This window comes from Hyperolius riggenbachi, chromosome 5 (assembly GCF_040937935.1).
Source record: "Hyperolius riggenbachi isolate aHypRig1 chromosome 5, aHypRig1.pri, whole genome shotgun sequence".
Classification (NCBI taxonomy): domain Eukaryota; kingdom Metazoa; phylum Chordata; class Amphibia; order Anura; family Hyperoliidae; genus Hyperolius; species Hyperolius riggenbachi.
In genome coordinates, this window is record NC_090650.1 from 373,798,330 (window position 1) to 373,810,860 (window position 12,531).

At 46.6% G+C, this 12,531-nt stretch overlaps 1 protein-coding gene across 3 annotated transcripts in view; it reads left to right on the top strand.

Annotated features, from left to right (window-relative positions):
* Positions 1 to 12,531, top strand: part of LOC137519012 (carbonic anhydrase 13-like) — a 204,168-nt gene that overhangs the window by 30,757 nt on the left and 160,880 nt on the right. Inside the window, exon 1 of one of the 3 annotated variants that reach the window (XM_068237585.1) lies at positions 3,764 to 3,839. The exons of 1 other annotated variant lie outside the window; for it this stretch is intronic. The gene's annotated coding sequence lies outside the window, so the exon portion shown is untranslated. Of the gene's footprint in view, positions 1 to 3,763; positions 3,840 to 12,531 lie in introns of those variants that run through there. One more of the 3 variants, XM_068237584.1, reaches the window with a different exon arrangement.

Consider the following 12,531-nt stretch of genomic DNA (forward strand, 5'->3'; position numbering starts at 1 on the left):
TAATCCACTTCTCACATGTACACCACTTTGTATTGGTCTTTCACCTGGAATTCTAATAAAATTGATGCATGTTTGTGGCAGTAATGTGACAAAATGTGGAAAACTTCAAGGGGGCCGAATACTTTTGCAACCCACTGTATATATATATATATATATATATATATATATATATATATATATATATATATATATATATATATATATATATCCAGTTTCCAAAATAGAGGAACTCCAGTGAAAATAATGTAATAAAAAAGTCCTCAAGTGGTTAAGGAGAGAGGACATGGCGACAGCTGGGAACAGATAAACAGACACACAGAGCCAGAACTAAAGATAGAGCAGAGAGGCTATGACTATGAGCCAGATGAGTATGCATGTTGCTACTTCACAGTTCAGAATCAGAGTAGTAGTCAGCAAAGATGAAAAGAGAAAGGATTCAGTATGAATTAACTGAAGAGAGTGACAGTTAACCCCAGTATACTGAATTATGTCCTCTGATTAAGCTGGCGAACTAGGATCTGCTTGTCTGTTATGAACTTAAAGAGGAACTCCAGTGAAAATAATGTAATAAAAAAAGTGCTTAATTTTTACAATAATTATGTATACATGATTTAGTCAGTGTTTGCCCATTGTAAAATCTTTCCTCTCCCTGATTTACATTCTGATATTTATTACATGGTGACATTTTTACTGCTGGCAGGTGATGTCAGTGGAAGGAGATGCTGCTTGCTTTTTTGGCAGTTGGAAACAGCTGTAAACAGCTATTTCCCACAATGCAATGAGGTTCACAGACAGGAAACTGTTAGGACCATAGTCCTGACATCACACTGTGGGAGGGGTTTCACCACAATATCATCCATACAGACCCTCCTGATGATTCGTTTGAGAAAAGGAAAACATTTCTCATGGGAAAGGGGGTATCATCAGCTTCTGATTGGGATGAAGTTCAATTCTTGGTTACAGTTTCTCTTTAAGACATCCCCCGAAAATAAGCCCTAGCAGAAATTTTGAGCATGCTCGAAATATAAGCTCTAGCAGCAGTAAGGGGTAAAAGTATGACTACATGTGTAGCCGATGGTCTTGTGGGCGGTATCATGGTCCTGTCATTGGGCCAATCACTGCACCCACTGCTACTCTGCGAGTGCAGTGATTAGCCCAGTAACGGAGCAATGGGCCCATAGGCTGAAGCTCAGGGAGCTAAGGGAAAGAAGAGGATGCAGAGGGACACCAGGAGGACACGGGGGACAGTAGGAGGACATGGGACACAGAAGGACGGTATAGAGAAAGACACTGAGACAAAGGGAGACACCAGGAGGACACTGAGGTTACAAGGGGGACATAGGGGCATGCAAGAGGTGGATCTGAAAGGGCGAGGCGGCACAGTGGGGAAGGCAGGAGGACACACAGCACAGGAACTTGTTTGTTCTTAGAAATATTAGACATTCCCTGAAAATAAGTCCTAGCACATCTTTTGGAGCAAAAATTAATATAAGACAGTTTTATTTTTGGGGTAACAAAGTGTGTGTGTGTTATAGATTGGATAACCAGTGTTGTGGGATCCCACAGAGTCTCAGTAACGTTTTGTGAACCTTACTTCTTCAGGAGTCCAGTCATTAGGATAGAATGGGCTTTAATACTTATTTATACCTTTTTTTCTCTTATGTGTTGATATGTGCTTTATTATAATAAAGCCTTTCAACACACAAGAGGAAAAAAGGTATACATATTCCTCTATGAGAAGTACATCCAAGTTCCCACCACAGTGGAGGAGAAATGCTAGGATGCCCAGTGACAAATGATCATGCTGCAGGTGTTCTGCCTGCCCTGAGAACTATTGCACAGCGCAGAAGGTCTTTTATTTATTGCAGAATTAGTGGGATATTTAAGTTCAACAAGTTCTGCAAATAATAAAGGTCCAAAATAGTGGTTCACTGCTGCTCATAAATAGAATGTAGGCGGAGACAACACTGTGTTACAGCAGGAAGTGTTTCCAGACAAATCTATAATTAAAATGTGTTGAAAGCAGAAAACTCAATCTACATAATGCTTGCGAAGTGTATTACTCGAGGTTCCTCCTTTTATGCTTCAGGGCTTGAATGAAGTTATGAATAGGTTGTGGAACCAGAATGATATTTTTGGCTGCCACACCTCTCAGTCTTATAAACATCAATGCCAAGAAACTGGTTATCATTGGAAGTCTGAGCAGCAGCTGCAAATGGTGACAGGAAGGAAAAGTTCTGATTTAAAATATGCCAATGCCTAAGGCCGGTTTCACACTGCCGACCTGCTTTGCTGGTGCGATGCAATCAGATGATCGCACCAATACGCAGTAAACCCCTCTTGGGCCATAAGCCAAGCAGGAAGTGAAGCTCTCTAGCGCTGACTTCCTGTGACCGCAGAAACGAATTGTGCGAAAAGGTATTGAAAAAATATGCTTCCACACGTGCACCACAAAGCTAATTTATAAAAATATATATGCATCGCCATAGACTTACATGACTTCTGCTCCACTGTATGTCGCCATGCAAGCTGGCCCCCAATGCACTGTTTCCTTCACGTCAACAATGCGCCGAAAAGTCACTTCTGGCGCAACACATCATGCACATCAAGCTGCTGTTCTGAAACTGTTAATATGGTAGTTGTTTAGAACCAAGGAGTGAAAGCACTCTAACCTCTACCTCCCAAGATGTGCAGGCAGAGATGGTGGTGCAGGTTCCTGGCAGGCCACACCCCCCAAATCAAATGGGCCAATGAAACTGCACACCATTGTTGAAAATGTTATTTACATATGCAGAAAAAAAGTGGCTAATGCGTTTTGGCCACTTGGCCCTTAGTCATAGCTGGTATTTATTTAGAACTGATAGACTGTAGTTGGGACTGGTTTATGTGGAATGTGTTGCTTCAGTGCATCGACTGCCGTGCAGATTCCTTGCCTTTATCAGGGTAATGGTTATGCATCTACTGTGCACTGAAAATGCATGCGGCAGTGTACTGTGCGCTTCGAAAGATGCATTGCCATTATAAGGGCCGGTTCTAGACTTTTTGCTGCCTGAGGCAAACTTGTGAGGATGCCGTCCCCCAATAGGTAGCTGAGCTGGAGGTGGTAGCAGATAGGAAGGGGGAGCAGCGGGCACAGCAGTGGGAGGGGGGTTAGACCTGAGGCTCCCCCATCCGAGCTCCCCCTCCAGCTATTTTCGCTAAATTCAATTCAGCTGGCAGCGAGCGGGGAAGCAATTACTCACTTACTTCCTTATTTGTGTCCCACCACTCGCTGCATCACTTCCTGCAATGCTGCCCACTGCTATGCCCCATGCCCTCTTTCCACGCTGCTTCCTCCTCCACTTCTTCACTTCCTGTTTCTGCCTGGTGCTGTCCCCAGACTTCTGCCACCTGAGGAAGTCGCCTCACTTGGCATCATGGGCGGACCGGGCCAACTGTATGTCACGCAACACGCAAATAAAGTCTGGCGTAACTTTCCGCCTTGTGTTATTGCTTTTACAGGGCACACAAGCCACTGTAAAGCTAGCCTTAGTATATCAAACCTTTTCTGCACAACCTTTGCTGGGCTGAAGGGAAAGCACATTTACGTGTTAAAAATGACATTTGTGATACTCAATAAACATAACTTGCAATAATATAACCAATAAATGCCTTGACATTCATATCTGAGTGACAGCCATGCTATGACTCTGTCCTGGGTCCACCTCTTGCATTACAAGGCTTGGCTCGTAAAACCAGTCTGACTTATCCTGCTGCTGGTCCTCTGCCATTCATTCATGTTGAGTTAGATACAGAAGTTCATACAGGACGAGGCAGTGGAAGGATCAAGTCTACGCTATGTGAGTATAACACATGCATTTAATATGGGATGAGAAGAGAAGCAATGTCTGTAATGGCTGCTGGTTGATAAATGTAGATACTGACGACTAATGGCTTTCTGCTACTGAAGAAAATCTTCATGATTTCTTATTTTTAATACTCCTAGTCATTAGTTGGTGATGGTATAAGATATACTGTAGCTAGCTGTTGCAGAAGGTGAATGGAGAGCAGCGATGCAGTATTGGAGGAGGGCCAGGTATATACACATTGCGGCTCTCTGCTAATGAATATCAGGTCCTAGAGAAGTAAACAAGGAACGAATTAAAGCAACAATGCTACATTTAGCAGTCTTCTGTCAGCTGTGATGTGTTTTCCAGAGCAGATCAGAACCACCCCCAGATCTGTGATACAATATACTACATTATTATTTATTTATTTTACCTGATTTTTAATTGCCTGCAAACCAAAAACGTAACCCTATCTCCTGGTGATCCTTCAATCAACACATATCATGGCTTTTTAGAAGTGGACCAAGGATGACTTTTTGATAATCATGCTTTCAAGGAAATTCCACCTTCACTAGAAACTGATATATATAGATCAGGGCTTGACCAAGTATTTTTTGGATTGTTTAAGATTGTTAAAAATTATATTTCCATTTCAATTTTCAAGTACATATAGTAGCGCTGGGTGATGTCAATAGTTCAATAAGGTGATATTACCAATATTTTACTAAAGAACTTTCTGGACCACTATTTCAACACTAACCTCTCCGACTAGTTGTTTGCACTGCAAGTCATTCAAACGATCAGTTTAAACGACAATTAGACGTAAAGTTGGACGTGTGTACACACTTTTAACTTCTTGCCAACCCCTCCATGCCAACTGGAGTGAATGTGGCAACAGCCCCAGGACTGCTCCACGCCGATTGGCGTGAACAGCTTTCAATGGGGCTAGCAGGAGATCGTGCGCGCGTCAATGCGCCTTCTCCTTCAGTCTCCCAGCGGCGATCGCCACTTGTGGCAGGACATAAGACTATGACTATGGTGAGGATTAGATTGTAAGCACCTCTGAGGACAGTCAGCTCTACAGAATATTTTATTGATATATAAATGCATAATATAAATACATAATAGTATATTAGAAAGATTACACCATCACTATGGTAGAATTAGATTGTTGGCTCCTTTGAGGATAGTCAGTGACATGAGTATGTACTCCATGCCTCCCAACTTTTTGAGATGAGAAAGAGCGTCACTTTAAGACACGCCCCCGCCACACCCCTAGCCACGCATACCACTAAAAATTCACAAGATAAAGATGTAACTTTATAATTCAAACCACACTGGCTTACTATCATCACTAGTTTTTCTTCATATGAACATTTTAAATTAAGAAATATATAAATTTAAAGAATGTGAGCAGGGGGCATAACTAGACATCACTGGGCCCCCCTGCAAAACTTTGGATACCCCCCCCCCCGCTAAACTTTGGAAGGGGCCCCCACCCCCCTCGCTTTCTGCACAGGAAAACTGAGGACCAATGTGTTTTTACCACGCAGATAAAAACACTTAGACTTTAAGAAAACGTCAGGTAATCTATGCTACCCCCAGATCTACTTACCCGGGGCTTCCTCCAGCCCTTTGCAGCCAACAAGTACCTCTTGCAGCTCTGCTCCCAGTACATACATACACACACAGCTGTATTCTTTTACTACATGAGAGCACATGCTATATGGAGGAGCAACAATGACATGCTGAACATAAGATATAGTATTCATTCACTGTAACTTTGGCAAAACATTCAGAATGCCACTGATTGATATTGTTATTACAAGAACTTGGACTTCATTGAGACAACAAGCTCTCAATGAAGCAGCAACAGTAAAGGTGCGTACACACGCACTACAGAAGCAAACGACGGGGCCGTCGGGTCGTCCCGTTGGGCGGACTTTCAGCAGATTGTAGTGCGTGTGTACGCACTGTCGGTGGACTGATAAGGCTGTTCCTGAACGATCCACCCGGCGGATCGTTCAGGAACAGCCTTACCAGCCCGCCGACAGTGCGTACACACGCACTACAGTCTGCTGAAAACCCGCCCATTGGAAGGTGCCGACGGACCAGTCGTTGGCTGCTGTAGTGCGTGTGTACGCACCTTAAGACATCAATCTCCACTCCATTGTGTTGTAAAAGTAATGAGAGGCCATAAGGTCATTAGCCTGTGTGTGTGATAAGAATCTAGGAATCCTTTTGGAATGATTACTGAAAAGGGAAAGTCTACAACTTTTTTTTTTCAAAATGTGACTCCTTTGTTTGTAAGGTTGTATATGAAGTCATAAGAACTTTGCAGCAGTGAGAGACAGATTTTTTTTTTACGAACCCTAGGGAGCAGGGACAGTGTACAAATTCCAAAGTGTGTATGAGTCCTTATCTGTGTGGTGGACACATGCAGTCAATATAACAATGGTGCGAGAGCAGAATACGTTTTCTCCATGCCCTTAGCTGTCAGTCTCTTCAACTTTTTTCCCCCACGGGCCCCCTGTGGCCTCGGGGCCCCCCTGCGGAGGCATCCCTTGCAGGGTCTATTGTTACGCCCCTGGATGTGAGTAAAGTTTGAAGCCAATGAAACACATTTTTCCGTGAAAGAGTACATGTGTTTACATAAATCTGTACATCAGCCCCGAAAGAGGGACACATGAGGGAGAAAGAAGGACTGCCTCTCCGAAAGAGGTATGGTACTCAGTAAAGCACCGCAGAAGATTTCAGTGTTACATAAATACAAAATAATAGTATAGCAGAGAGATTACATTATGACTATGGTAGGATTAGATTGTGAGCTCCCTGAGCACAGTCAGTGACTAGAGATGGGCCGAACGGTTCGCCGGCGAACGGTTCCACGCGAACTTCGAGGGTTCGCGTTCGCGTCCCGCTGGCGAACCTTTGCGGAAGTGCGGTTAGCCCCATAATGCACCTTGAGGGTCAACTTTGACCCTCTACATCACAGTCAGCAGGCCAGGGCCGGGCCGAGGCATAGGCTGGAGAGGCTCCAGCCTCAGGGTGCAGTGTAGGAGGGGGCGCACGATTCATTCAGCTGTCATTCCTAATTGTGTATGAAGTAGAAAGAAATAAGAAAAGGGGATACATAGCAGTGAGATAACTAGATATTAAGGTATTGGGGAGGTTGTGGGCCCTGTGGCGCCTCTTAGTCTAATAGCAATCCGTGTGTGACGGTTGGGGTGGAGGGATGGAGGGGTGCACTTTGGTGTCTCAGCCTTGGGTGCTGGAGGACCTTGTCCCGGTTCTGCAGCAGGCCCAGTGTAGCCAATTAGGCTACACTAGCCCCTGGAGCCACTCCCCCCCTTATATAAGGCAGGCAGCGGCGGCCATTACGGTCACTCGTGTGCTGCCTGCGTTAGTGAGAGTAGGGCGAGCTGCTGCAGACTGTCTCTCAGGGAAAGATTAGTTAGGCTTAACTTGTTCCTGTCTGGCTGCATACCTGTTCTGTGAACCCACCACTGCATACCTGTGCTGTGAACCCACCACTGCATACCTGTGCTGTGAACCCACCACTGCATACCTGTTCTGTGAACCCACCACTGCATACCTGTGCTGTGAACCCACCACTGCATACCTGTTCAGTAAACCCACCACTGCATATCTGTGCTGTGAACCCACCACTGCATACCTGTTCAGTGAACCCACCACTGCATACCTGTGCTGTGAACCCACCACTGCATACCTGTTCTGTGAACCCACCACTGCATACCTGTGCTGTGAACCCACCACTGCATACCTGTTCTGTGAACCCACCACTGCATACCTGTTCTGTGAACCCACCACTGCATACCTGTTCTGTGAACCCACCACTGCATACCTGTTCAGTGAACCCGCCACTGCATACCTGTTCTGTTCAGTGGACCCGCCACTGTATACCTGTTTAGTGAACCTGCCACTGCATACCTGTTGTGTTCAGTGAACCTGCCACTGCATACCTGTTCTGTGAACTCGCCACTGTATACCTGTTCTGTTCAGTGAACCCGCCACTGTATACCTGTTCAGTGAACCCGCCACTGCATACCTGTTGTGTTCAGTGAACCCGCCACTGTATACCTGTACTGTTCAGTGAACCCGCCACTGCATACCTGTTCTGTTCAGTGAACCTGCCACTGTATACCTGTACTGTTCAGTGAACCCGCCACTGCATACCTGTTCTGTGAACCCACCACTGCATACCTGTTCAGTGAACCCACCACTGCATACCTGTTGTGTTCAGTGAACCCGCCACTGCATACCTGTTTTGTTCAGTGGACCCGCCACTGTATACCTGTTTAGTGAACCCGCCACTGCATACCTGTTCAGTGAACCCACCACTGCATACCTGTTGTGTTCAGTGAACCCGCCACTGCATACCTGTTTTGTTCAGTGGACCCGCCACTGTATACCTGTTTAGTGAACCCGCCACTGCATACCTGTTCAGTGAACCCGCCACTGCATACCTGTTGTGTTCAGTGAACCCGCCACTGTATACCTGTACTGTTCAGTGAACCGCCACTGCATACCTGTTCAGTGAACCCGCCACTGTATACCTGTACTGTTCAGTGAACCCGCCACTGCATACCTGTTCAGTGAACCCGCCACTGTATACCTGTACTGTTCAGTGAACCCGCCACTGCATACCTGTTCTGTGAACCCACCACTGCATACCTGTTCAGTGAACCCACCACTGCATACCTGTTGTGTTCAGTGAACCCGCCACTGCATACCTGTTCTGTTCAGTGGACCCGCCACTGTATACCTGTTTAGTGAACCCGCCACTGCATACCTGTTCAGTGAACCCGCCACTGCATACCTGTTGTGTTCAGTGAACCCGCCACTGTATACCTGTACTGTTCAGTGAACCCGCCACTGCATACCTGTTCAGTGAACCCGCCACTGTATACCTGTACTGTTCAGTGAACCCGCCACTGCATACCTGTTCTGTTCAGTGAACCTGCCACTGTATACCTGTACTGTTCAGTGAACCCGCCACTGCATACCTGTTCAGTGAACCCGCCACTGTATACCTGTACTGTTCAGTGAACCCGCCACTGCATACCTGTTCAGTGAACCCGCCACTGTATATCTGTACTGTTCAGTGAACCCGCCACTGCATACCTGTTCTGTGAACCCTGCAGGCCGCTTGACTACCTTCTCAACCACCACCAACAGGGTCCGGGACTCCAGGCGGATTGCTGAATTTTTTAGGCCGCTGCTAGCAGCGGCAGCTGTAATAATTTTTCTGGTGCGTGTACATGACTGCCTAATTTTTCTGGCTGCACTGCGGGCAGCTGCAACAACAAAAGAAAAGGCATGTACATGCGCCCATTCCCCTTCGTGATCATTACCTTGCCGTGGTGAAGGGGCTTGCGTATCACAATTAAGCAATGACCGGCGCATAGATGAGTGTCTCGGGGGGCACACAAAAGATAATAAGGTCGTTGCTTCATTGTGGTCAGACCAAATTTGATCAGCTGGACAGTCACTGTTCTGTCATTCAGCTACATCAGCCAGGCAACCATATGGGCTGTAAAGCCACCAAAACATGCACTCTCGCCATGGTGCGCACCAGTCCAGCACGGCCGTCACTACACAAACAGCTGTTTGCGGTGCGTTACACGGTGAGTTTGTTGTGTCAGTGTGAAGCAGTACCTTAATTACACTACCTGATTGATGTATACACATGCAAGATGTTTTAAAGCACTTTAGGCCTGTCATTTAGCATTCAATGTGATTTCTGCCCTTAAAACGCTGCTTTGCGTCAAATCCAGATTTTTCCTGGGGACTTTTGGCGTGTATCCCACTCCGCCATGCCCCCCTCCAGGTGTTGGACCCCTTGAAACATCTTTTCCATCACTTTTGTGGCCAGCATAATTTTTTTTTTTTTCAAAGTTCGCATTCCCATTGAAGTCTATTGCGGTTTGCGAACTTTAACGCGAACCGAACCTTCCGCGGAAGTTCGCGAACCCGGTTCGCGAACCTAAAATCGGAGGTTCGGCCCAACTCTATCAGTGACATGGCTATGTACTCTGTAAAGTGCTGCAGAAGATGTCAGTACTATGTAAATAAATTAATAATAATAATAATATGGTAGGACACTAGACTAGTTCTATGGTAGGATTAGATTGTGAGCTCCTCTGAGGACAGTCAGTGACACGACTATGTACTCTGTAAAGTGCTGCAAAAGATGTCAGTGCTATATAAATACATAATAATAGTAGAGAAAAGAGATTACACTATGGTAGGATTGGACTGTGAGCTCCTCTGAGCACAGTCAGTGATGTGACTATGAACTCAATAAAGTGCTGCAGAAGATGTCAGTGCAATATAAATGCTATAGTGAAATAATAAATTCAGGCCAGATTCAAGGAATCACTGATTTCTCCAAAAGTCTCTAGTTGGAGATGATTTAGTAAATCAAATCTACCATAAATTGTCTATAGTCTAAGAAATGATAGAGTTGGAATATAATCTTATAATTTCATTACCTACTTACATTTTTGCTTAACTGGTGTTTTATTAGAAAAAAGAAATTTGCTAATTTGTGGCCTCAGTGTGGCTACGCACTGCTGTGAGCTAATTTCTAACTCGTAAAGAAGTTTCCATGTAACCTGTCATTATGTAATTCATTGTTCTGTGACTGTCTAATCTCATACAGCACATCTGTGAGTATTGCTGACCTAATGGCTTCCTCATTTTTACACCAGGTCCATATTCTCCCAGCTATTCTTATCCCTTGTTAAGACTGATGATTTGAGTCAGGCGTTTATGCAAACAGACAGCCTCCCAGACGCCTATGAGTGAAATCCATAAATATAGTTTAATGGGCCTCAACATTAATAGGTGAAGTGAATAACATAAGGTTTCTTGTTTTGATGCACTAGTGATGGCACTAGAGGAGTAGCAACTGCATCACAACAACCGTCTGCAACAAACTTACAGCAGTCCACGACCTCTTCCTCTCCAAATCCCTCACAATCCTCGCACTCACTGAGACATGGCTCACCCCCTCTGACTCTGCCGCAGAGGCTGCCCTCTCCTACGGGGGGCTTCACCTCAGTCACACCCCCAGACCAAACAACAGGACCGGGGGAGGGGTGGGTCTGCTCCTCTCCCCATCCTGCACCTTCCGTGTCCTCACCCCACCTACCTCTCTACAATTCACGTCATTTGAGGCCCACACCATCCGCCTCCACCACCCCCTCCCTGCCATTGTTGCGGTCTTATACCGCCCTCCGGGCTCCACCCCACAATTTCTCGATGGCCTTGCCTCCTGGCTCCCTCACATCCTTTCCTCTGACCTCCCCACCATCATCCTTGGGGATTTCAATATATCCATCGATGAAGCCCAGAGCTCCGCTGTGACCCGGCTACTCACCATTGCCAACTCACTTGGACTAGTACAACACGCCAACACCCCCACTCACACTGCAGCTCACACTCTCGACCTTATATTCACTAAATCCACCACCATTGCAGACCTTGACATCGCACCCTTTCCACCCTCAGACCATCACCTTCTCACCTTCAACCTCCTCACGGAAAGCACCTCCAAATTACCCACCCACCCACCTGGTCGATGGCAGCGAGACCTACGCAAGCTCAACCCTAGTGTCCTTGCTGACCCCCTCCATGCCCTCTCCTCCACTCTCCCCACTCTAACCTGTCCTAATCTTGCTGCAGCTCAGTATCGCCAAACTCTCTCATCAGCCCTAGAGAAAGCTGCTCCACCCCCGCACCCTCTGTTTGCTCCCTCTCTGCCACAGATTTAGCCACCCACTTCACCAACAAAATTGTCTCCATCCGCCAGGAAATCTCCAATCTTCACCTCCCACCCCCTCCCAACCAGCTCCTTCTCCACCCTATCCTCCCCTCACATCCTTCACTCCTACTACCACTGAGGAAGTCAAGCACCTTCCCCTCAGACTTCAAGCAGGCCACTGTACTACCCCTGCTCAAGAAACCCTCCCTCGACCCCTCGCTACCCTCCAACTACCGCCCTATCTCCCTCCTCCCCTTTGCCCCAAAACTCCTTGAGCGTCTGGTTCACAAACGCCTGACCCAGTACCTCAATGCCAACTCACTGCTAGACCCACTGCAATCTGGATTTTGGCCTGCCCACTCAACCGAAACTGCTCTCACCAAAGTGGTCAACGACCTTGCCTTAGCTAAAGCTGAAGGTAAATACTCCATTCTCCTCCTCCTTGACCTTTCAGCAGCTTTTGACACAGTAGATCATCCCCTACTCCTCCAGTCCCTCCAGTCCTTGGGCATTCACGATCTCGCCCTGTCCTGGCTTTCATCCTACCTCTCCAACCGCTCCTTCACGGCCGCCTTCAATGAGTCCTCGTCCACCCCCAACCACCTCTCGGTGGGAGTCCCCCAAGGTTCGGTCCTTGGCCCCCTACTGTTCACCCTATACACATCCTCCATTGGCAAGGTTATCTCCTCCTAGGGCTTGATTCACAAAGCCTGTGAAAACCCCCTTAGCACGTCTAAACGAGCTTTTCGCACATAAAACTTTATGCGCATAAAACTTTACGCGCGCACTGCATAGAGCGCAGGGCGCTCCGCGCGAAGTGCCCATTAAAGCCTATGGGACTTAGCGCGCATAAAACTTTGCGCGCGTAAAACTTTGCGCGCGCAAAGTTAGCGCGCGATCTGATTGAGAAATCCG